At 39.6% G+C, this 26,765-nt stretch overlaps 1 protein-coding gene across 2 annotated transcripts in view; it reads left to right on the plus strand.

Annotated features, from left to right (window-relative positions):
- LOC143379012 (neural-cadherin) overlaps positions 1–26,765 on the plus strand; it is a 352,951-nt gene that overhangs the window by 245,761 nt on the left and 80,425 nt on the right. The gene's annotated exons all lie outside the window — the stretch shown is intronic.

Raw genomic sequence — 26,765 nt, forward strand, 5'->3', positions numbered from 1 at the left:
GTGACTCATCAACGCCCAGCTCAGATCGTTTAACCTAGGAACTTAAAATTTGGAATGTACAGTTTCTATGACGTAGGCACCCACTACGGAAGGATTTTTGTAAATTCCATACCCAAGGGATCAGCTATCAACTTGGACTTTACTTACAAAAGTTACACACACAAGTGCCTTAAAACAAATTTCTAAATTTTGCCCTAAACAACCCTTAAAGAGTCAACAGATTGGTAACAGATCTTTTTGTAACATTTTGTGCTAAGAGTACATTGAATTGGAACGTCTTAAATTTTGAATAGCAGGTTTGAACGAACATATACATAATTGCATAAATATTCGTTATACAAAAGTTACTTTACAGATATTACATTAAAAAATTACTTAAAAAACAGATATAAAAGTAATTCCTTTTAAATTTATTGTTCTACCCTAGCGAAGCAGGGGTATATTGCTACTCATTTATAAGTGGTTCTGATTTTTGATCCTAACAATCACTATCGAGTTCTAAAATAATTAACAGTTTATTGTAAAATGAGCAGTACGTTTTTAATTATTGTGCTAGGAAGCTGTGTTCATAAAATACGATACTGTTGATATTTCAAAACGTCTTATTGACCGCAAGTGCTTCTTCCAAGTGTTTATCGTCTATTTATTCTTTTCAATGGAAACTTTGTGCTCCGAGAAACGAAGTTTCGCAAATGCATCGCGCGTTAAGGTTTCATTCGTTTCTCTGATACTCAACAAGAAACTTCATCTCGACATCTTCGTAAAATCGGTCGGTTGGAAGTTGGATAATGCTTCAACGTCCCGGGTCTTGCGTGATGCTCATGTGAAACACCTTGACGGCCATTATTTATGGGTCGTGTAATACAGGAGCATTAATCGTTCCCTTTTTCCGTGACACGCTGATGTCGCTCACGCGTATCGATTATGTGACAAATGAGGACTTGATTACGTAGGTAAAAATTTCCATCGTAATTAAATGATTTCATCTTCCATGGAATTTAGCGAACTGTGGACTGCATTTATATGTTGACTTTTTATTCGATTAAATGGAGTTTATAGAAAAATTTTGTTTCTTAAACAAAATTGCGTGTTAACCCTTTGTGGCCACACCTTCTTATAATCACAAATTGGTCACATGGGGTTCACTGCATTCCAGCGTCATTTTTTAGTTATCATTTTCGTATTCTTGAATCTTTTAACTCTTAAGTGATAATTGTACATTCGTAATACTCGTGCAATCGTGTTCTAATTGCCTTTTTGTAGTTTAAAAACAGCAATTTCCACGGTTGTGAAAGAAGCGATATTTTTCACAGTAAATCCCCTTTAGAAGTCGTAAAGGCGCGACGTTTGTACTCGAAAATTTCTCTGCAAAAGGTTAAGTAAACGAACTCACTACTACTCGAATGGAGTGCATGTTGCGAACGAAGAAGAAATTTGTCTATTTTTGCTGTGGTGAGGTAAAATTAATGGAACAGGAACAAAGTTTGTATTACACACAAAACTTTGACCACAGTCAACTATAAAAACCAGGGTGACACTGGCGTTTAATATACATTCGTGTATAACATACTCTACTAAAAAATGTTGAAATATTTTATCACAATCAGTAATATAGTATTTACATTCAGTTCGACTAACTTGATATTAATATCACAAATATACTACTAATACTAATAATAATAATGTCTTTATTTCACACAAAACGACTTGCAATGTGTTACAAAACAAAAAGAAATTACTAAAAAACAAATTCTGTCGCAAAAAGCCAGCTACAATTTTCTGCTGCTGTTAACCTAATCTGATATATTTATTACGTTGATACTTCGAAAATTCAAGAGCAAAACAATTTGTCATCACTTATTCATCCTTCGCGGCTATCATCTGGGTATGTGGCACTGTGGTTCGAGCTGAACAGAGGTAATTAACTGATTTTTTCGCAGAAAATGGCGAGCAGTAACCTGAAATTCATACGAAATATCTCCCTCGAATATACACTTCCATCATAATGCGGATCAGCGTGACATACCACATCTATGGTAAAATCACATTTTTCCGCGAAACGCGGTTCCGCGCGGTGCACCGCGCTTAATTCTCGCGCTTCCATCGTCCCTTGTTCACGGGGGAAAATATGTATAGGTATGTTCGGACCTCCCCGCGACTGGCATTCAATTTATATCGAAAACTGATTCGTCGGAAATGGCGGCACAAGTAGGTTGCGATTGGTAAATACGAGCTGCAAGAAGACAGCTTGTATCGGTTTAGCAAATATTCTGGCTTCAATGTTTGCCTGCCGCAGATAATTTTTCGTACTGTTGCTACTTAGGCGCTAGTGAAGTACTTGTATAAAGTTTGTAATTGATACAGAGTATTGATTTACTTTTTACCAAGCTCTATTTTACTGGAATTATTTTTAAAAGAATGTCCTTATTATAAAAGATAACCAGCTGCACACTGATTTCTTAACGAAAATATCGTCAAAAGCTTTGAAAATATTCTCGGCTGCTCCCTAAACCGTGCCTAAAATGTGTGTTTGATTTTTCTTGCCACCCTAGCATTCCAAGCTTCAAATGCAAACCAAAATATAAAGTTTAATCCCTGAGCTTAAAATAAAAAAATAGAATATAATTCATCCTAAATGACTGAGCACGCGAAATTCACAAATACCAACACAATTTGAATTAATAGCAGTCACGTCGTTACAAAATGATATTTCGTATATATATATAATAACACAAAATTTTCCTTAGTAAATTAGAAATTGCAGCAAACAAAATACCTCGAAAATTTCTCTGTCCAAGAAAATATTGCAAACTATAATACACTTCAAAATTTAAGTCTCCACCATGCATATGGGAAATCATGTGCCGAAGAAAATCGAGTCGAATCGATAGAGGCAACCCTGCACACGTCATCCTTCGACAGCTGTGATTAATTGCTGATCTGGAACAGACCTGGAAAATTATTGCATATTTTGGTGTACACGTCAGCTGAACATATCTCTTTAAAATCAGATATAAAAGAGAGGAGACGAATATAAACTGGACATGCTGGAGCATTTAATTGTCGTCTCGGGGTAGGTATGCATAAATTCTGTTGGCGAGGTGTTGTAAAACAAGCATAAAGTGATCCCACGAGAAACAGACGCGATAAACGTTAACATTTATTCCGTACAACCTTTTATCCGATTATAATCATAATCGCGCTGTTTATTGCGCTGCAGAATAACAACGCGCTTGTACCAGACTATAAACTGCTCTATAAATGCTCTGCAATCCATTTGCTTGCTTGCAAGGTGGCCTTACAGGTATATTTAAACAACAACAAAACAGTATAGCAGCAGAAAATGAGATAGGTAGTTGTCGCTCGTAAAACAAAACTGTCGAAAAAAATCTTATCACACGACACAACTCACTGACTCACAACTACATATAAACTATTTCAATTACACGCGCTAAGCAAAGAATTCTTTATTTGAAAGAAAAATATCGAACACCGTAGAAACTGTACGAATATCCTCGAAATAATCCCCAAAAGTCATAAAACTGTCTCACGCGAAAAATCCCCGAAAAATGATCAACTCGCACTTCTTCGAAATCGATTTCCCCCGTACCGAAGTTTCGCGACGAAGAATTTTATTCAACATTTTCCATGTACCTTGTCAAAACCTCAAAACGAATTACCCTTTTTATCCCACGCCATGAATTTTCAGTCACGTTCAAGTACATTGCTGAAAAGATGGCGGGGCGCGCGCAAAATGTATCCAGAGGGGCGGAAACATGTTTGTCTCGAGGCAGAGAAAGCATTTCGGGCAGCTTGCTTAAAGCGTTATCCACCCTCGAACCACGCCATCAGCCTGTTTAATTCTCATGAATTTTTCACACCTTCCGCTGACCGGCGATTTTAATTTCATTTACGCGACACTCCAGCCTACCCCTGGAACAACGCAGCCCCGTTCGTCGCTAAACTCCCGCCGGCTCGCGGCCCAGAACACGCTCGATGCTTCTCATTCCACGCTCTCGACGCGAAGGGCGCGAAAATATTCATCGTTATATTTCCATACGCGAGCACCGGCGGCGGCTCGGATCCAAATTTCGTTACAGACCGCGTTTCCAACTTTTAATTGTGACCGACTCGCGCGCGCTATTTGTCGCCGGGCGACTTTTAATTCCGCCTGCTAGCTTCCCGCCGCCTTCCCTTCGCCAGACGCAAATGAATCGGGACGTTTAATTAGACCCCTCGCCAGCCTGTCGCGGATCCCAAAACGATCGCCGAACGCGATTTTCCACGCGCAAGCTAATCGCTCGACGGTGAATGCGACAAAGCGGACGATGATTGAGTGTTCGGAACACGCGGTCGATTTCCAATTGATTTAATTAGTGTTACTTGTAATTTATCGAGGTGGTTGGTGTAATTTGGAGTTACATAATAGGCTGGAAAGTTCAATTGTTGGGGAAGTGGTGTCGACTGAGGTTGGAATGGGAATGTAGGATTGAATAATATCGTTTCTTGCGACTCAGCCTTAAGGGTACTAGGCAGTCGTTCCTGTCTAAAATGAAGCATTTCTGTTTCAATTAATTGCAAAGAAACCAATTGAAACTGAGGCTTGTTCTTTGGCATGAGGTTTATTAACGGCATTGAAGTTTATTAACGAAAGCTTATTGGACATAGATCCATCGTGCGAAGGCTCGTAAAAATCGATGTCTACCACACCCTGTCCTCCCCTTGTCAGAGCAACTCACTCTCCTAAACCAACACATATCCTAAATCACTATCTCTTCAGTCAACATCCCCTGAATTTAGATAATTCTCTAAGTGAAGCACATTCGCAAAGTCAACATTCTGGTCAATATACTCCCGCTTCAACACTCTCTCGCTCTTGTACCTCAAGATTCAGCGATACACGCAGTGGTAGCCTGCACTCAGGCGCCTATACTAGTCCACCTCTCGTCGACTCTATTTACACAGATTCCCCACCCAACAAATCCAGACACCAACGCGATCTACCTACTGCACAACAACTCTGTGCCCAAGCTTTTAAAACAATCCTTTCCCAATCCCTTGCAGCACTACCGCGTAAAAACCTCATAGCGCCACGAGCCAGCGTGCTCTCTGAGCATCGAGGGTCCCAGTCGTTACTCTGCATCACCGATGAATCGATCAATCGCTGTTGCATTTCAAAGAGAAAAGCTCGATACCCCATTTACTGATAGGATTCTCATCCATCCTCGAGGGGCTATTACACGCAACGAGCAGCGATTAAGTTCCCGAGGGGAAAGGGATTCTGAGCAGTCGATCTCCGAGCAGCTAACATCGAAGGTCTTCTGTAAAAAAGAAGATAGCAAGAACGAAGCAAGGCTAGAAGAAGAGAAAGGAGCATTTTTCAGATAGTCCTCGTGGCGAAGAGGGATCCTCCTCTGAATCTCACAAGTACCGAGCCTGCGATCATCGTAGCTGAGAGGTAGTAAAAAAGAGAAGGTGGAAGGATGCAGGCAGTATAGATCCTAAGGGTGGTGCTTGAATTCTATCGAGGAGAGCTCTCTTGTCGAGAAAGGCTGCCATTACGTTTACTCGGTTACTGGATGCGGCTGCACACCAGCCATTTTATTACACTAGGTGGCGCGTCCCGTTAAATCCGCTTGCGTGCATGGGAAAATCTATGGAGGTCGTTAACTGGCGCGCGAAACGCGTGCATCCTGTAATGCATGCAGCACGTGAGCCGGTGACATATACCCTGCAGCGCAGCCTCCCTTAACTCACTGGATCCAGCTTTGGCTGTCCATTTTTATTTATGCTGGCGAAACCATTGCGACAACGCGACGATGTCCGTTCGAAAGGTTTGCACTGTTAGGGGCACTATAAGTGTGTACGTATGTGCCCCGAGATGCTACATAAATTGGTACTTTCATGTACAACCATACCCTTTCGCGTTGTATCGCCAGCTTCGTGATATCCCGTAGATGCTCCGCTAGGAACAAATATTTGCCAACCGAAACAGGGATGAACAATCTAAACAAACTTGACACCGCTCGACACTTCCTTGTGCAAGTTATATTTCTTTTGGGACAGCACTTCAACTTTTCGCCAACATTGCTCCCTTTTAGTAGAAATCGGGTAATACAGGGTGTTCGACTACCGCTGGGAGAAAATTTAAGGGGTGATTGTAGACACATTAATAGGCTTCGTTTGTTAGTTAGAAGCGTTTAAAGGTATGCCTAAAGCAGGCAATGGATTTTAGCGAGTAGGCAGGTCTGGTGTGATTCAACGATACCCTTCAATTTTAGGTGAAGCGATATAGAATAAGAGATAAATTTGGCCGCAGCTTCTCTGAGGTGAGTGGAGAGATAGGCAAAATTTTTATTTAAATCAAATTTCGCATAACGAATAAAAGTTAAAAATATTATTCGTCATGGGTGGAATAAAGTTAACTGGAGTTAACTTCAGTACTATTTTCAAAAAGGTAGGTTAAAAATGCTGAAGATTTAAACTTTCGTCATTGGGTGATACTATATTCCAACGTGCGTACCAGGCCTCAACGCCCCAGTTCTCGGCGGCTCAGACACGCACCAGAAAATTATTCGACGCTGAAGTTGAAACTCTCGACGAATAAAAAAATTAACTTTGCTCGTCGAATAATTTCTCATCGAATAAAAAAGTTAACTTTGTTCGCCGAATAATCTAAAGTTAAAGTAGCTTTTATTTCATCCTTATTTCAATCATTCTTTATTTAGTTAATGCCCAACTCTGTCCTCGTGCGACAATTGCTTTGAATACCACTGCTCGACCCCTGACCTGTGTTTCCCGGCGTGCACCGCTGCACGCAGATTGCCTGCTTTTAGGCGTATCTTTAAACGCTTATAACTAACAAACGAAGCCTCAAACGTAATATCGTTATTCTTAATTTTCGTTTTAATCTGGTGTCTAGAATCACCCCTTAAATTTTCTCCCAGCAGTAGTCGAACACCCTGTATAATACTCGAGCAACGTGCACAAATCTAAAGCTTGCACCGCTGAAAACTCGAAACCGCAGCATCAGTTAAGTTTAACACCCCCTTCGCACCACAGCCCTAAATAGAAACGAATATTCCAATCTGCAAACTACAAATCGCTACATCCCCCTGCTTCTCGTGGCTTTCCCCACCACGCGCCGCCAACCAATGAACTCCTATTTCTCTTGGCGACCACATTTCACTGAGAATCTTCGCAGCCAGGAACTCCGAACAACCGTGAAACGTTAATCGACATAGGACACGGCATTACACGAGCATCTAATTACCGCGCAAACGGGCAGGCGGATACGAATTATCCGCAGCCACGTTTATGGTTAATATCCTGACCCTATTCTCGACTGCAGGGCGAAGTTCTCTAAGTTCCGCCGCGACCTATGCCTCAGCGCCACGCGGGAATCTCGAGTGCGTTGCGACTGGTGGCGCGGTTGCAATTTTCGCCGCGGAGGATCAGACGCCCAGTTCGAGGCGGGAAGACCTGGCAACAGCGTCGACGCGGATATTTGTCGCGTTCGCGGCCCAGCTCGTTTATTATATAAGCGGCGAGCGTCGTTCGTCGTGTAAATTCCAGCGCGGGAAATTTGCTCGCGTTTCTTCCGTCGGCGATTTGCACAACAACCGAGAACTCTACGATTTCGAGCAGAACCTGTTTAGAGGGAATTTGCTGGCGTGGGCGCGCATTGCCACCACCTTATAGCCGTGCACAGATCAAAATAATGCGAATTTCAAGCTTGTTATTTCCTTCAACTTTTTCAATTTCAAGTTTCGAGGACTGGTCGAAGTCACCCGTCCTCCTGGCAGACAGCTCGACGGGCAAAGACGATAAATGGTCGGAACGTTGCCGCGGCTGCTCCAGAATTAAAGCGCGCGACGACGGTTTGGCAGGCGACTGTGTAGACTTGGAGTGAATAAAATTTTACGCTTCTCACTGGAGGGTCCGCGGAATATCTTTGGCTGCCACAGGTCCTTTTAGATTCTGAAATTTTATTGGAGACAGTGGATGAAGACTCGTAACGTAGAAGTGGATGGAAGGTTATGGTACCCCCATTGTCGGGGGAATGGAAGTTTGGGGGTGGGTTTATTTTGAGCACTTGACGAAGGAATATTTGCTGTACGCTCTATTCATTTCAGCGGTCTTCCTATTGGGACTGACAATGTGGGTGAATTACCTTCTTTGAATTTTGTATTACAGGAGGAGGAATATTTATCGAATATTTTTAATAATTTTGCAAATTTCGACATCATCGATTTTATTATAAGCCTGACTATTCAACCACAATCTTATTTCCCATTTCCCGAAATGTAAAAATATATCCTTCTTAAGGGGGGAGGCCTATCTAGTAAAAAATCCCGATAGCGCTTAGATTTTTAACCCTAAAATAAGCCTGCAAAGCCTTGAGAAAATCGGTTCATTAATTGTTGAGTTATGTGCGTCAGCGACTTTGAATACATGATTTTGAGGAAAACGCGTTTAAAGTTTTGGGCCCAGTTTACACCTAAATAGAGAATTATTTTTTTAACTTAGTTATCGATTCCTGGCCCATATAATAATCCTTTTGCATCAGCTACCGCTTCCGAAACTCCAACTTAGTCCTGTTTGCGACGCTGCCTTGCTTTTTTCTTCTTTCTGCCGTCATGCTTGCTCCAAGCGGTAGAACGAGGAACGTACTTACACGCATATAACTTGTCAGTTTTGGTCAGATTATCTTGACACTTCCAGGGAATATTTTCAAGATGTTGTACTTCAAGAAAATATAAATATCGAAAAATGGATTTTTCAAAAATTCCTAGGTAGGCCTCCCCTTAAGATAGAATATGATAATTCCTAAAACTTTTTCGGAAAACTGAAACAAGAAGTATAGATTTACTTACTACTATGTAAACCTTGAAATTAAATACTAGGATCATTCTTGAAGCATTATAAAACATACCGAACTCAGACCCGACACCCCAAGTAGTATAATAATTCTTGAGTCGTAAGAGAAAGTATTCCATTTAAACATTGTTCGGAATATCCTGTATTCAGTTTCTTAACGCTCATCGTACAAGTCCACATTTTATGAATACTCGGAAATATTCGCGTCCTCCCTGTTGCTAATTTATCAGGTGATCCCAATCGCGCAGCTAATAAACGTATCCACTTATTGACCGAATTATCTATACGCGCAAATATTGTCGGCCGAATGGCGACACACGAGTGATTTAATGATAGAAATCCGTTGCGCAAATAACAAGAATACGTTTCGTTGTCGTTCTTGTTTATGCACGATGATCGGACGCGGGTCAACAGGCGGCGCGCAACGTTTTAATTAAATGCCTCCACGAAAATTGCACAGGGACACGGCTTTCGGGCACGATATTACACACCGTTCCGTATTTTCAATGAACGACCAGGGTACTGCACGCGTATATCGGGAAAAAGCCTGCCGCGATGTGATACCCATAGCTGTCGAATGATTCTATTATACATAGCGTTCGCGGCTTCATTCGCGCAGGAAAGTTCGAACACGGAGGGTGACGTAGAACGAGTCGCCTCCGGCTTAACCGTAATCCCTAAGGCCGGTGTTGTCATGCTTTTTGGAGTACTGTTATGCGGGGCAGGTGGATTGTCATTAAAGACCGAGAAGAACAAGAAGAAGAGGAAGAGAGAGATGTGGATTGTCATTAAATATCGAGAAGAACAAGAAGAAGAGGAAGAGAGAGATGTGGATTGTCATTAAATATCGAGAAGAACAAGAAGAAGAGGAAGAGAGAGATGAGATGTTGTGGCGGTCCGTTCTCGTGTTTTTCGTCTTGGATCGTCAGCCAGACTCTCATCAGTAGGGCTATAGCTGACGGCCCCTGCCCTAGACACGCGGGGACTAAGTGGAAATGAACTTGGAACTTATATATATACGAACGAGAGTGGACGATAGGACTTGCGAGAAGAGTAGACCTCTAGCGGCGCCGGCGGAGACTAACCGGCGTGACCCATGTGGTGGGGCCGGGACGTCACAGCATATATTGAATTAAAAATAATTAAAGATATATATGTATTAAAAAGGAAGGAAATCGTGAGCGAAGCTAACAAAATACAATAAGTACATGTGATGTCAGAAAATATTTGTCGATACATATTTGGCTGAGTATCGTCAAGACTAAGTCAACTGGTTGCTTAAGATCACTGAATGGCTATTTCCATAATAGTATTTTACAGTAGGTACTGAAGTGCCTACAATGTCTGATTTATAGTCAAGTAGCCTCGAGCAGCTAATCATTTTTGCTCTGACTATAGCCAGTCAAGAGCCACTTATGCATTTGAAACAATCTGTATGAATTCAGCACAAAGACAAAAATATTCTAAGAAGAATGCAAAGCAAACAGTTTTCTCTGAACATACAAACTATCATTACAGATATTACTGCTACTCTTCAACATTGCTTGGAATATTTCTATAGAGTTATTTTATTAATTTGGCTGCCACCCAAAGTATTTCCTCGTCTGAAATAAGAATGTCGTGTTTCCTTGAAGCAACCGCCACGATTTAGATACCGTAATTTAATTAACAGAATTCTGATTCCTAATTGAAAAGGTGGCCTGGCTTCCAAATATACATACAGGTAGTACAGGACTTTTTCACACTCCAAAATGCGAGGAGTAATGGGATTACGTGGGTTAGTTTCCAAGTAAAAGAAGTCAAACCTCAGAAATTAATAGCGACCGTAAAGGGAAACAAAAGATTCTACCGACGTTAAATTAGAGCTGATATTTCCGCTGGGACAGCCAGTTGCGATAGGAGCAGAATTTAGATACCCACCCGTAGTATCTACGATCGTGAATTTAGGATTTCGTTGAATTAAGCGTATCAGTTTTGCCGGAACAAATCGGATTTCCTGAATGAATGTGCATTAATGCCGCTCAACTGACGCGCACGATTAAATACGGATACGCTACAATTTATTGTTGCTTTATTATTCTGGATCTAATGCTTCCGAACAGTTCTCTCTCTCGATTAAAGCTTCGATTGTCCAGGCGTGACAGGAATTGCTGCTACCGTAATAAATATTCCGTCTCCCTGCACTTTGATTTTTGTTTATATAACATCGATATATCCAAGCTAATTTTTCTAGTTTCGAGTCAAAATAATTTGTTAAAAAATCTAATTCTGTAAATTATCACAACACAAATTTACATATCTATTCTCCTAGTTTGACATTCCCTGTATTAAAAATTGCTGAGTTTCTTTTGGATAACAAAGAGATCATTTCTGTCCACGTTTCTTGGCAACAATGATGTATTTTTCTGTGATAACACATACTCCCATTCGTTAGATATTAGTTATAACCTTGAGCATTTATTGACTACTTATAGTTCTTCATTAATCGCGTTTCTGTGTTATGCCAATATAGTAGAGTACCTGCTGCGGCAGGCGAGAACAGAATGAGAAAGAAATTTCGTTAGAATTGACTATTATTCGCCCGACAGCAGAAACTCGAAAACTAGAGTTCTTGGGGTAGCTCTGTTTTTGATGTGGCCTTGAAATAGTCTGCAGAAATATCCAGGTATTCCTTATTTCTGGCGGCTCAACCTGTATAGCCGTGACGCGCCGAATTTTCCGGCGAAAATCTAGGTCACTGCGTTTTCGGGATTTTCGATTGCCATTCAACATCCAATACACTTTAAATTCTACGCTTTGAATATCCATATCTCGCGAACCAATTGAGGTATCAATTTCAAACGAAATACGTTTCGGCGATTGCATTTCCTCTGTCATCCGGGTAGATTTGCTTCTTTAAATTTCACGATCCCTCTAAACGTGTATTGATTGAGAAAACTAGAGATCGAAATTCATGCTTTCGATACTTTCGAAGACTGACAATTCATTTGCAGACACTACCTTGCGAAAATGGACAAAAATTGCAAACTTTAATAATCTTCAAACCAATTGAAAACCAGCAAACTGATGAATTAAACCGCCTCTAATTTTACATGGACTATTGAGATAAAGTACCCTTAAATTTCCGAAAGGATTAGCGCATTGGTATCTTTGCATAAAAATTCCTAAAAATTCATACAAAAATAAGCCGTTTATTCGGGCTTCTTCCCTTAAATTCTTTTAACCTAACGCCTTAAAACATAACAGCGCTAAATAATATAAGTACATATAAAACAAATGAAATTTTACCAATCACGCCTTTAATTCCGGTGTTCATGGAAAACCACCTTAAGTGAATAAAATTTGTTCATCGCGTGGCACACTTAACGTTATCGCCTTGAACCAAATTTCACGCCCCGTTTCTTTCTCGTCGATCGTGACAGGTTGGGAAAGATCGCCGCTTGATAATGGAGCTTTTGATCGCCATTTAGCCGCGAGAAGAATTCGGGGTAAATAAACCAGTGAACAGTAAATCGAGCAGAACGTGGACTCGTAACGACGCCGACGGCCGCAGTGAAACCGTCAAAGCAAAAGGCACGTTTACCTATAAATCAGGTGTCGTTTACGAGGACGGAATAGCGATTTTATCGGCGTCCAAGGGAATATTAATGATAGAGATTTGTATCGATTTCCGGGGCAAGTTTTACGACAAGTACACTTGGCGAACAGTTCTTGACGTGGGAGTTTTATGTCCACGTTTTTTTTCTCGGTGACCTAAGTGGTAATGCTGCTCAACTATTTCAAGCGCGCGAAGCTTGTGAATATCGTGAATTCTCCGCTGCACCATTTTCTTACAAGGGCAGGTATTGCGAATTTTAAACAGAATTAGATCAGTTTTCTAATTAAGTTTGCTAATTGATATTACGTATTATAGTGTATTTATCAGAAAATGAAAATTTATAGAAGGAGGGAGGGTTACGAGCAAGTTCTTTGTGTCAGAATGATTGAAGGTTATGAAATTCAGTAACAATGCTTTATTATTAGCAACTCTAGTGAAACTGCGATGTAATGCACATTAATTAGTAGCTTGATGAAGGATGTATTATCAAATTTCATACAACAATTCTCTCCAAAAAATGAAGGCACGTGGTCTCATTGACTAAGTAAATATATAAATTGTTCTTGCTCTAATTAACATTTTTTTCGTGAAACCATTTCCGTTCAATTTCAAATTTTAGGAAAAATTGGGATCGTCTATTGTGAATTCCTATTTGATTTCCGACCGCGTTTTACGGAGCCGTGGATGTTATAATTGTCCAGCTGTTCAGTGACTTCCGCTGCTCGTTTTTCATTTGCCAGATCAAAACACGCTTCCCTCATTTCCAACCCACGGCGCTCGAAATAAAACACGAAATTTAATAAATTCTATCCCTATATAAGTATATATTAACGAAAAATAGCGGGCTGTAGGATTTCGAGAAAAATATACGAACGTTGAAAATGATAAATTCGAGGGACCATTCTTTACTTTGACACATTATTACAGGAATGACAGATGATACACCTCGTGTCATCTTGTCCATCACAGGGTTCGTAAAATTCGAACTGGAGATAATTATATAGAAAGTATAATTAATTGAACATGATAATTATGGCGTGGCAGACAAAGGATTAAATTTACAAATTTCTCAACGTTACCAGAAGTTAATTAACATTTTTTTGTCGACGCTTCCGTTTCAAGGTAGTTAATGGTTTAACGAGGAATTAAATTTCGCGGCTTAATAATGATTTAGTATGATTATACGAACTTCAGAGCAGTTTTATGAGCATTTTACAAGCTCCAGATATTACTACTATTTCAGCATTTAAATGAGAATGCAATATTGAAAAATTATAAATTATGGGATTTTATGAATAATTCCTAGGAGATTATTCAGTCGTCGATATCTGCATTGATTACAGCTTCGGTAAAGGAAAGAATAATTCATACCTACCATGCGTGGCGGCAAATTAAAATCATTAAAAGGGAATTTTATGCATAAAGCTGTATTAATGAATCGAATAATGGACATAACGATTTAAATGAATTTTCAAACGAAGTTTCATTTCACGTTAAATGTATGTACCTACTTTAAATTGCAACGAGTTTCTATTCGAAAGCTGTACAAAATATTATACGCGAAATGATAACTACTACTTAATACCTCTGGAGCGAATCATTATAAATTCCCATTATTAATAACTTTACCGAAGCATTATCCAAAAGATCCACTTTCTATCGAATGGAAGGGAAATGAACATTTTATAATTCCTTTGCTTTTTGGAATTCCCAACTCATCTCATACTTTCAAATAAAACATCATATTTTTACGTAATGAGAACTCGTGCAATAAAAACTTCAACGCACTAAAAATCTTCCACCATTATTCATATCACCCTGTACCACTTCCAGAACACTTTCTTATAAAACAATAGATAAAGAGACTATTACATTTCTACGTCAGCAGATCCACCCACGCGTCGCTGTTAAATGCATTGAAAATATCCAAAACAATTCGCGAAAGAAAAATTTTCCAGGAACTATGCATAGTATGCGATACATTAAAGTTAGGGAGCCTTTATAAACTTTATGGGCAATACCATGACGTAGCTCTCGGATAATTAACAGGGCAATTTTCGTGAAAGGGTATAATTGCGAAACCGAATAATTAGGAGCCAGCTAATTATAATTCTCCACGGTTCTCCCTTGGCGGGCGAAGCACAGTTCCCGAGACTAAAATCCTTAATTATCTTCTTTAATATATCTGCCAGAGCGTAGGAAGCAACATAAGCCGGATGTAGAGGTACACGGGCTGCTTCCCCGTACCATACCCTTCCGACCGCTTTTTGGAGTAATTTATGGGGAATTTCCCGGCGAAAAGCTAAGGCGTGCCAGTTTAGCAAGTTCACGCGGTGTACCTTGCTACAATTTCCCCCTATAAATTACCGGACTTCCGTATCTCAATCCCTATCCAGCCGAAATGGAACAGGGCTCTCCACTTGGTACCGAAGCTGAGCACAAAAATTGCGGGTGCTTCGTTTTACTATTTAATTGCTAAAGAAGTGACGTGTAAAGGAGAAGCTATATCGAATCGAGGAATTATAGTTGAGTATCAAGTTTTGCTACTCCGTTTCAAACTAAGGACGTATTTTTTTTTCTTCCATTATTTAATGTCGCATCAACCACTAGTATGGGTATTAGCGACGTAGGGTCTAATCTACAGTTGGTTGTACAGCTTGGTATGTTTTAGGTAATCTAATAGTTTTTGTGTTGATACTTTGTCGCTTAAGGGGAGGTTCTGGTCTAAAAAGTCGATTTTTTTGTATTTCATTTTTCGAATGTTCAACATTTTAGGAATACGTGTTTAAAAGGATTTGTTGAAATTCGTAATATTCCCGAAGTTATAGGCATTTGAGTAGCGGCAAATGCACGAGCAACAACCGGCCACTCTGCGCCCACGTAAAACTTTAAAAGCGTTTTTCTCGAAACAGTGTTCTCAAAACGGTGGGACCTGTATTTCCAAAAGTTATTATCCGATTCGACTGAAACTTTTTTTGTTTTGAAGAATATACTTCTAGCTAGAGGGGATACCAGAAAAAATTACAAAAAATTGAAAATTTATAATTTTCGAAGCCGTTGAAAGGGTGACAAATATAGGGAAAAAGTGATTTCAAACTTCAAGTGTCGTTATTTTCTAAAAAAAATGTTATGTTTGTAATTTGCCTAGTTTCCCCCCTAGCTAGAAGTATATTCTTCAAAATAAAAAAAGTTTCAGTCGAATTGGATAATAACTTCTGAAGATATAGGTCCCACTGATTTGGATGATTCATTTGATGCCTTCACTTTAACGACTCCCCAGTGCCGTCTCCAATCATTAATTACAAAACAAAAATCATATTTCTATAATTTAAGACATCCTTAATACAATGCAAAAAGTCCCATTAAATTATATATTGTAGTTTTCCTTTAATTAATTCCTAAAAATCACCTATTTTTGTTGGGCTCTAGACCGGAAAGTCCCCTTAAGTTGTCCTTTAGGGTGTGTTCCAAGTTGAAGTTTTGTCTATCGGGGTAGTATTTCCTGCAGTGTAAGATGATGTGTTCCACTGACAGCTGCATAGATCACAGGAAAGCGATTTCCATGCTCGAGTATTTTTAATTCTCCAAAGATGGTCGATGGATAGCTTGCCAGTGGACTGAATGACAGATACGGGTCCATTTTGACCCACAATTTAATTCCACTTGTGTACATTCTAAAATAAGCTTTTGTATTAGGTTTCGACCTTGTTATGCTCTAGAAACATTATTTCTTTTTAACAAGCGATACTAATATAAGCAGCTTAACATCTGCTGGTGGGTTTAAAATTTAATGTCTAAATGAACACCGAGTCCAATGGACTACTGTAGTGCCCACCGTGCTAGAGTTAACAGTAAAGCGATAACTGTATAGTAATTCATTTCAGCGTTCGCGGCTCTAGCTTTAGACGGTTAAACTGTAGAGCTGATCATCTTCTTTGTTCATTGGATCAAACGCACAAATATTCGACCAAGTCGGCATGTCAACTGATTAACGTAATCAGTAGGAACCGCTGTTTCGCTGTGTCATTTCTCTGCTATTAGCATAGTGCTTTCGGGCATGTAAGCTTCCGTCATTCATCGGCGCAAGCCTGTCGATTTATGGAATATACGCGTAATCGTGTTTCACGCGACATCATTCGACCGTTTTATCGACAAGTGAGCCAGCGCAAGCCGCACAAGCACTGCAAGCTGTGCAACTGGCAGCGAAACCTTCATTCATGACTGCTTATTCGAAGGGTTCACATTGTGCAGACACTCTGTAGGAAAATTCCTTTAAATCCCGTTCGCCAAGATTTGTTCACTCACTGTTCAACCTTTGAGCACGATGCTGCGTTACTATTCAGAGTCTATCCTGTTTAAACCACTGTAGGCAGGTTAGCAGGTACTCTGCACTCGCTATTTATGGGAGCAACTGAATATTAGATAGGCACTGTGTGGATTTTGCGATGAAATATTTGTAAATCATGCCTGCTTTGATTTTGCCTATTTATTTGCCATATCAGCTGTTTTCTTTATTTTATCGCACGTGTCATTCCAAGGGAAATGTTAAGTCGAAGAATTCTGTGATGATTTAATGGCTGGCACAGAGAAACGTCTTATTTATCTCCTTCGTATCTACGTTCACGTCAGGTTTTCTATTTGAAATGATTGTACGCAACGAAAATGTATCGATAACAATACCTATCCTCTTTCTCCCAACTCTCTTTTTGTTCATACTTACTGAACATTCTACAAAATATTTTTCGCTTCCTGCTATATTCCTGCTAGGAATTAGCGGGCGTTGTATAAGAGAAAACTATGAAGTCGACTTAAAACAAAATGTTTCATATCACTAGTGAAGGTTGGCGAATGTGCTATTAATCTATTACCGACTTTGATTCGTTTAAATTAGTCTCTACCAAGTTTTTATTATTTTCCATCGTAAAACGATTTTCGTACGACATTTTTAACAGAAGATGTCCCTCTTATAAAAGTTTTTGTGTCAACTACAGGCCTCGCCCGCTAATTCCTTAAAACCGAAGCTGAAAATCTGAGCACTGAATCGATTTGTGGCCAATAAAGGAATGTCAAGTATAAAAAGTGACAGAGGAATCAGTGTTCGAACGGAGAACGAGAGTACAATTGGAATTAGCAAAGTTGATTTCACAATCTTTGCGCGAGAAGGTTTTTAATGTTTTTCGCGAATTAAAGGGTTAAAGGTACAATTGGAATTAGCAAAGATGATTTCACAATCTTTGCGTGAGAATTTTTTTCGCGAATTAAAGGGAATTAGCTTCTTTCATACATGAGTCATGTTTATGGGGGGGATTGCAAGTTACAGAAATTCTTATATCCGACTAGAATATTTGACAATCGCAGCTATCGGCTCGGTTCTCACCGATTACCAGGTCTCACCGCGAGGAGGTTGCTGCGTTTCGAGACCCGTAGGGAGATAGATGGAATCAAAGTTCCATCGATCTCCCTGTACATTAAGCCAACTAAACCAAAGAGATGGATGGAAACAAAGTTCCATCGGTCTCTTTGGTTTAGATGTAGAATCTAGGGAACTGCCAAGCAATCACGCGATTAAAAGAAATTCAGGAAAGAAGGAAAGACTACCGGTGAGCATGAAAGGAGTATAGAGTGGCGCAGTTCCTACCACCCTGCTCTCCGAGTCGAAAGGGAAAAGCACTCGGCGCCTCCCAGACGATTCCTGTTGCTCCGATGCGACTCGTCAGGAGCACACACTTGACCTGACTCAAGCCGTCTAACACGGAGATTGGGTAATCGAACCGGGTGACTTACGCAGGCAGTGTACCAAAAGGTACACCCCCTACGCCCGAAACTTTTCCCTTTCGACAAGAACACCAGGGGATGAAACTGATCCACCCATACCGATTCCATGCTCAGTCGCTTGCTCCCGAAAACGGAACCAGCGGCGACCTCCTCATCGGAGATGAGGAGCCTACAAAAGAGCAACAAAGTTGATGATTTAGTGACTACTTCGCAATTTTACATGGGGCCTTAAATACTTCATGCTATAATAAACTAACCTGGGCTTCCTTAGATATCTTCTTCCACTATCACTTTGCACTAACACTTTTCACTACCACTTTTCTTTTTAAATATATTATTTTATTAACTCTCTTCCCCGCGAACGGATGAACCTGGAAAGCGAAACAATCAAGTACGTTGTGTTATCAATGGTGTGGTCAGCCTGGAAGGAAACTAAGAAAAAACTTAATTAGTTGGTGCCGATCGAGATAATTTCGACTTATAGCAGAGCACGCACGAGCATGCAAAACCATCGTAGAGATACACGAAGAAGACCATGGAATGACGACACATCGACGAGACGCGCGATAGAGTGACAAAAGTCATACAAAGCCATCGAAGAAATCCATGAAAAGAAATAAATCATGAAAACCCATCGAAGTAATCCATGAAATAGAATAAATCATGTAAACCCATCGTAGAGATACGTACATCAAAGAGAGCAGGGAAAGGAAACACATCAGTGATATGCGTGCCAGGGAAGAAGTCTTGCAAAATCATCGAAGAGATCCATGAATAGAAATAAATCATGCCAAACCATCGAAGAAATGCACGAAGTAGAATAAATCATGCAAAACCATCGTTGAGATACATGAAGGAGAGCAGGGAATGTAGACCCCCCGAAGAGATGCATGAAAGAGTAACAGAAATCATGAAAACCCATCGAAGAAATGCATGAAATAAAATGAATCATGTACATCCATAGAAGAAATGCATGAAATAGGACAGATCATGCAAACCCATCGAAGAAATACACGAAATAGAACGACTCGTTCAAAAATCCTGGAAGGAATACATGAAATCGGACAGATGATGAAAATCAATCGAAGAAAGCAATTACATAGAGAGGGAAATCAGTTTTGACTTTGGCAGAATAATAAAATTTTAAATGGCTTAACGAACCCCAAAATTTCATCGGCACCAACCGAATAAAGTAACCCTGGCCAGGGGGGTGAGGGGCCGCAGGAAGAACCAAGGTTGAAACCCTGACCAGGTCTCCAGCATGTCCAGCAAGTCCAGTAGGTCCCAATGGTCCAGGGGGCTCCGGGGGCTCCGGGGGTGGAGGAAGGACCAGGTCCCCAGCCAGTCCAGGAAGTCGAGAAGGTCCAGGGGGCTCGGGAGCTCCGGGGGTGGAGGAAGGACCAGGGTTGAATCCCTGACCAGGTCCCCAGCCAGTCCAGGAAGTCCAGGAAGTCGAGAAGGTCCAGGTGGCTCGGCAGCTCCAGGGTCCCCGGAGGTCCTCCAGGCTTGGAGGACCGACGCGCGACTGAGTACATGGAGCTCTGTGAGCTCCTTATCTAGCCTTTGAGAAACGATGTCCCGCGATCAAAACAAGGTCGACGGTTAATTACAATTGCGAAATTCACCGAATTCTTTGGCAAAAATGGATTTTCTGCTAAAATATCCATTCCAGTGGCTATTGCAATGACAAATAATGTTAACAACATTTACACTAACTGCCCAGTATAATTTATTATTAATTATGATCGATAGAACTCGAGATATCGAGCAATTAGTAACATTTGCTCTTGGATTTGCAAATGATTTTCTACGCCGAATGATTTCTCTTTTATTCTCATTGTCAGTGTTTAATCGTTCGATACAGTAATGTTAATGCTTATACATATTACATAGTATTATATATAATGTATAAACCCCCCCATAAACATGATTCATGTATGAAAGAAGCTAATTCCCTTTAATTCACGAAAAAAGTTCTCACGCAAAGATTGTGAAATCATCTTTGCTAATTCCAATTGTACCTTTAATTCACGAAAAACATTAAAAACATTCTCACGCAAAGATTGTGAAATCAACTTTGCTAATTCCAATTGTATTCTCGTTCTCCGTTCGAACACTGATTCCTCTGTCACTTTTTATACTTGACATTCCTTTATTGGCCACAAATCGATTCAGTGCTCAGATTTTCAGCTTCGGTTTTAAGGAATTAGCGGGCGAGGCCTGTAGTTGACACAAAAACATTTATAAGAGGGACATCTTCTGTTAAAAATGTCGTATGGAAATCGTTTTACGATGGAAAATAATAAAAACTTGGTAGAGATTAATTTAAACGAATCAAAGTCGGTAATAGATTAATAGCACATTCGCCAACCTGCACTAGTGATATGAAACATTTTGTTTTAAGTCGACTTCATAGTTTTTTCTTATACAACGCCCGCTAATTCCTTAAAACCGAGAGTCCATAGATTCAACAATTTGATCATTCACTGGTTGGTTCACCCTATAAAGATTAGTGTACAATAATAATAAAAAGAAGAAGAACAACAACAACAGTCCCAATATAATAATACATTTTTTTGTACACTATTCTTTATACTTTACGTTGCTATTAACTAAAATAAACAGAGTGGTAATACCCTACCTTATTCCCAAAGATAACTGCCAACTTTGGATCACAACTTGCTAACTAGCAGAAGCTAAGTCGAAAAGATTACCACGCTAATCTGGTATTTTTGCAATTCATTTTTCTTCATTTCCTAAATGGAACTCCACTGTTTTCATTCTTGATCTGGTTACTGTTGCAACTTCTCCCAGCTATTCGTAATTAAGAAATGTTATCAGCACCTTCCCCTATTTACTCTCTCGCCCACCCCTTCCCCCCCATCGAGTCATCGTTTGCCTAGCAAAACTCATCCTGCTGTAACCGAAAGCAAACGATATCCGTGCAACCGTTAATCGTCATAAAGAGCAACGAGCGAGCTCTGTGCCCATTCGTTTGTTAATTACACGGTCGCGGAAATGTTCCGAATTAACGTCGAAGCGCAAGGCCACTGTGTTCCCGCGCGGCCGCGCGCCGGCCATCTCGGTCTCGCGCGGCGCGGAAAATCCATCCCGCAAGTTCGAAAGTGTCTTAACTGTTGTAGGAAAGTCGTGCTACCCCCGTAGCTCGCTAATGCGCCTCATTATCATAGCCACGTTCATGTGGACTTGCACATCGTGAACCGCTGGCAATGGAACGTAACATTCGCGCATTAATAGTAATTTCACGAGCTTGCTAGCTGTCGGAAATGTTCATCGGACCGTTCTGCAAGGTGCGGTGGGCAGCCTCGGAAGTGGCTGAATTGAATGGATGTAGTATGTGGTTAGCAGCGTTACGAACGCGTGGATATCACAAGGTTAAAAACAGCAACTTGGTTGACGATTTGAACGTGATTTCTTCGCGGTTTTTTAGATCATGTTTGTAAGCATGTTTTCGGTATTGATGCGAGAAAGAGGTTGATATATCGATTAATACATCGAGGATTTGGGGCTTCTTCCTGTCTCCGGATAGAGTTTGATTTGGCATCAACCCATGGAAAGGTTACTTCAAAATTCAGTCAGCGTCTTCAACTACAAGTGTCCAAGCTTTGTGAAAATCAAACAAATGCTTTCGTTTGTTATATACTGTTAAATTATAAAAAGAAAGGTTTCTACGTCCACTAGGGTGGCCCTTGTTTTCAACCTGTGATTTATGTTGCTCTCACCCTGTAATATGGTTCCATTTCATAAAAAAATAGACCCTGAAAAAGATTATTGCAATCGGACAACAGGAAAGGGTGCTGACCAGGCATTAAAGTTTAGAATTCATCAATGGGTTTGATTTAAAGAATTTCTCAAAAAATGGTAAGCCCTATCGAAATTTTGTTCAAATAATATTAAAAGAGCATTCAATTTTCTACAATTACTGTATAAAAAATTTTTTCGTGCTTCCAACCATTTCTTAGATAATAGTGTATGAATATAGAGAGGTCTGCGCATCTCACCTGTACGGCGTGACGCGTACAGTGCGGACCTCTCTATATTCAAACGCTATTATATAAAAAATGGTTGGAAGCACGAAAAAATTGTATATACAGTAATTGTAGAAAATTGAATGCTCTTTTAATATTGTTGGAACTAAATTTCGATGGGGCTTGCCATTTTTGAGAAATTCTTTAAATCCAAACTATTGATGGATTCCAAACTTTAATTGATCGGCATCCTTTCCGCTTGTCCGATTGCAATAAACTTTTTTCAGGGACTATTTTTCTATCAAATGCCACCGTTCTAGGTGGGTGAGAGTAAAAAAATACAAAATAAAATCTCGACACGTATAAATAAGAGCCGCCATAATGTCCACCCACGTTATTAGCAGTAATATTTTAAAAATCAGTGATGGGATTGAGATAATATAAAATACATCAACGCTCAAGTTCTTTATTCCCAGTATTTGAAATTACGCTGAAATTCTATCTACGCACGCGATTGCAAAGCGAGTGTACTTACCACCTTTTCTGCCACATGAAATATGGTAATAAGTAATGCGTATCATTTCCCCCTTAACTTGAGAGTGTTCAGGGGAAAGAATATATTTGAAAGAATTCGATTACCTAACGGTACTCCCAGGCGAATACTTAAGAGTAAAGTGCAAGGATGTTGCACCAGGCAACGAATGCACCGTGAAATTAAGATTGATCGAGCCGGCGGGGAAACTACACCGGTAAATTTCAGACCGCTTTTATTTTTGATCGATGGCCAAACCCCCAGTGTCGTAATTTGTCCACCTGCATTCATCAAATCATATTTATACAGAGCTCCTTCGCCTTCTATTTGCGGAGTCGCGTTCATTGCATCAAATCTATCGAATTTTATATGCGAACATAAACAAAAATATGAAAAAATCTAATTACATTTCACAAATGGAACAGAAACAAAAGGTGCACAAATCTCACTGTAAGTTTTCGACTTTTCATGACGCGATTTTCGTTATGCATAGAAATGGATTTTTTTTTTAAATATTTCAATGTATTATGAACTATGAGATTCGTGATGCTTCGTTTATTTTTCCTCGGTGTATTGTGCACACACATGGTTTATGAGAAATTCATGTTTCAACATCGTTCGTAGTTGTCAGCTGTTCGATAACGATTAATCTCAAACCTGGAACCTGCTGATCGGTTTAACTGCACTTATAGTTCATAGTAGCCTGCGATTAGTGTCAAACTAGTTTGCATGTCGCCCAGCGCCATAAGTTGAATGAATGACTTACGAGACTTCTCGGCAGTCTGGCGAACAGCAACCTCAAGCCACGAGCACTTTGATCCCGCTGTCGAGTGCGCCAATTATTACGATGAAACGTGCCACTGACAGGGGGAAATTTGCATATAAATTTTATTTTGAAAATGAAAGGCAGTGGAACGAAAGCAATGGAATAAACTTGTTGTGTACTTTTAACTATATTGACGCAAATGGTGTACTTATATATAATCCTTTAAAATTCGAATAATTCAACAAATTGTCCTTACTTGAAAAATCGCTGAAACATTGCCGCATTCGCTAAAATTTGGAAAAGTTCGGAACACTCGAATTCCAAGAGTGGATATAAATAAATTGAAATTCAAATTCGGACAAAGTCGTATCAAGAATTCATGCCTATAAAATTTCAACTAACGTTTCGCAAAAAAATAACGTCTACAATAATTTTGAAGCAGAATTTATTTGGAATTGTAACAAATTAATTCTCCAGCTAATTTAGTCATTGACACAGTTTCAGCATTCTCTACCATCTTTCGCCGCTGTTAGAAGGAATTGAAGGCTACAAGCTTCCACTGCAGAAAGCCACTGACATTCTTTTAAGTTTCCTAAGAACTTTTCGACTTTATCCCACCATACGTCAGCCAGGACTAAAAATTACCATAGTGTCTAAATCTTCGAAGACATCCCGCGTTTCGAAAATACATTTTCATACTGTGTCGTAATGTTCCCTTTTAAGGTTGAGAACTGAATTCTGAATGGCGAATCTGACAGTAGGATGTTCAATAATCCCCTTTCCATATCTTTTTCCTAGTAGTGAACTTCTCATGTAGGCTACCTATCTGGATTTACTGTATATACACCCACGTCATGCACATTTTCTCTACAATAGCGAAATGGGCTGTCGATCATTCCAACACTTTTTAATTTTCAAATTTGTAACAGTCTCGTTTTACAGAGGTCAGTAGGGGCTGAATAGCCCTCATCATAGCTAATTTTAGCTATTTACATTCCATATAGGTGAAAAATCTATTTTGAAATTCCAAACAAACTATACAGAATTATATAAAATAGCCTCCTAATTGAAGACCTCCAGCAAGGGCTGCAGCTCCACTTTTGACAGTTTTTGAGTATGACGTGTAATATTTGTAAACATATATTCCACATCGTTTGGTGGACGGTTGATGCAAATCAGATAACAAACGAGCGATCTATTGAAGATTTTTAATCTGCGCCTATTACACCTTTACCCATTATAAAATTCGCTAGAAATAGACAGAAAAACTTATCAACTCAATAACTACTACTTAGTATGTGAAACTATATATATTTTTTAATCAGTGTTCTCTTTTTAACGTCAAAGCGGTAATTTTATAAACAGTTTCTTCTAATTTACTTGAAGTTGGTGAAGATGAAGCTGCACCCTTCTTGCTGCAATTCATCAATCGAACTTAACTACAGTTTCCAAAGGCTGCCATAATTAATAATAGACAATTATATTAGAAACTCTCTTAACTTTTCACGCGCTATAAGTAATCAGAAAATAGTATCGTAAATTAAACACAATTTGAACATATCCTGAGATACTTGAAGAAACCTTGAACACAGACACTTTGAACACGTCACAGTCAACAAGCGACAGACAAAAGGAGAATACCCAAGTCATAGAAGGTAATAATTAAAAGTTGACAATTAGTATTCACGAACAGGTCTTTTAATAATAAATTTCTCGTTACTCGCGCTGCCTTCTTGTTAATTTTACCCTGGTAAGAGGGAGATGTACGAGTACTCTGTCCCGTTGACACATGCACCCGAAGTTTTGAGGGATAGTGTTTGTTTCGAAGCTCTGAAAACTTCGGAAAGGTTGTAAATTTCTCATCTCTCCAAGCTGATAACGCAAACCGGACGACGTATCAAAGATACGCGGTTGCCCAGCCGGCTTGCGGGTTTCCGGTTAATTCGGAGGAAATTTCCGGGCAGCAGAGCGGCAAAGTCGCCTCGGTTTACTGGCTTCCCTTGGGTCTCCCTCTTTCCAATTTCCTGCGGGCTTCGCGATAGAAACAAAAGTTACGCCACACGTTTCCTGGTCAGAGTGGAGTCGTACTGTTCGGGCTTTCTGAAGGGCTAGTCTGCTGTTTGACACCTTTACCTCGCAGCTAGGTCGATAAGTCTCGCCGGTGGCGTGGGCTGCGATAGTTTTCTACACAGAACTGTGCGATGCGAATTGGATCATCGCTTCCTGACCGAGTTTTACAGAGGGCCGTTCATGAAACTTTTGCCCAGTCTGCGTGCTAGGTTTATTGTATAAAGATTTATGCAAAATCTGTAGTTTCAGGTCAATGAAAAAAATGCTGCAAATTGGGCAATAATTTATGATTCACTGTCTGTAATTCGATTAATCATGGGAAGTTTTAAAAAATTAATTTGTTTAGTTGCTGCTGTAGGAAATCTTTGTAAGAAGTAACAAGCGAATGATTCTACATGTAATTTGGCCCTGGAGCCTACAAACTTTTTCTGCTTTTAACCAATTTTTAGGGCTTAGATTTATGTGAACGCATAGTTGAACATACATACGGTTATAGATGTATCTATTCAACGCTGCATTTAGAGAAGAATAAAATTAGAAATTAGGAAGCCATTATATGGTTGTTTGCAATCTATTGAATTGACAAAAATTTGTCAAACCATTTTATACTATTTTCTGATATACTGTTTATAAAGCACAACATTTTAACACTTAATTTTATTTTTCTGTTGCAGGTAAGAGTTACTAGAAATTCACCTTGTACCTTCTCCCTCGAAAAATGTTCAAGAACTAAAGGTACAATAGTACAAGGTTCCTTTTCCACGTAAGTACGTTCGACATAAAAAAAGCCGCAGAGAATCTTAAATCGCATTACAATTTACACTGTATACAATTGGGGAGTTGACAAAATTTTTAAAAGTGTTTAAAACTGTTCATTATGATAAAATATGCTTGTAAAAAAAATATTCATTTTTTGCTACACCTCTAACATGAAAAAAAATGTAATATTTATTTGAAATAACAAAATTGCCGCGAAAACGCACTGCATGGTCACGTAACCATTTGTGACGTCAACGTGCAGTAAACACAGAAAGTTGTGGTTAGGGAAAGTAAGGAGTGAATTTTTCTCACAAAAATAATGGCGAATAAAAATTATTATCAGTACTGTGCTGTTCCCTGCAGTGGGAACACTACTTTTCCCTTTTTTCAAATACT

This window comes from Andrena cerasifolii, chromosome 2 (assembly GCF_050908995.1).
Source record: "Andrena cerasifolii isolate SP2316 chromosome 2, iyAndCera1_principal, whole genome shotgun sequence".
NCBI classification, from domain to species: domain Eukaryota; kingdom Metazoa; phylum Arthropoda; class Insecta; order Hymenoptera; family Andrenidae; genus Andrena; species Andrena cerasifolii.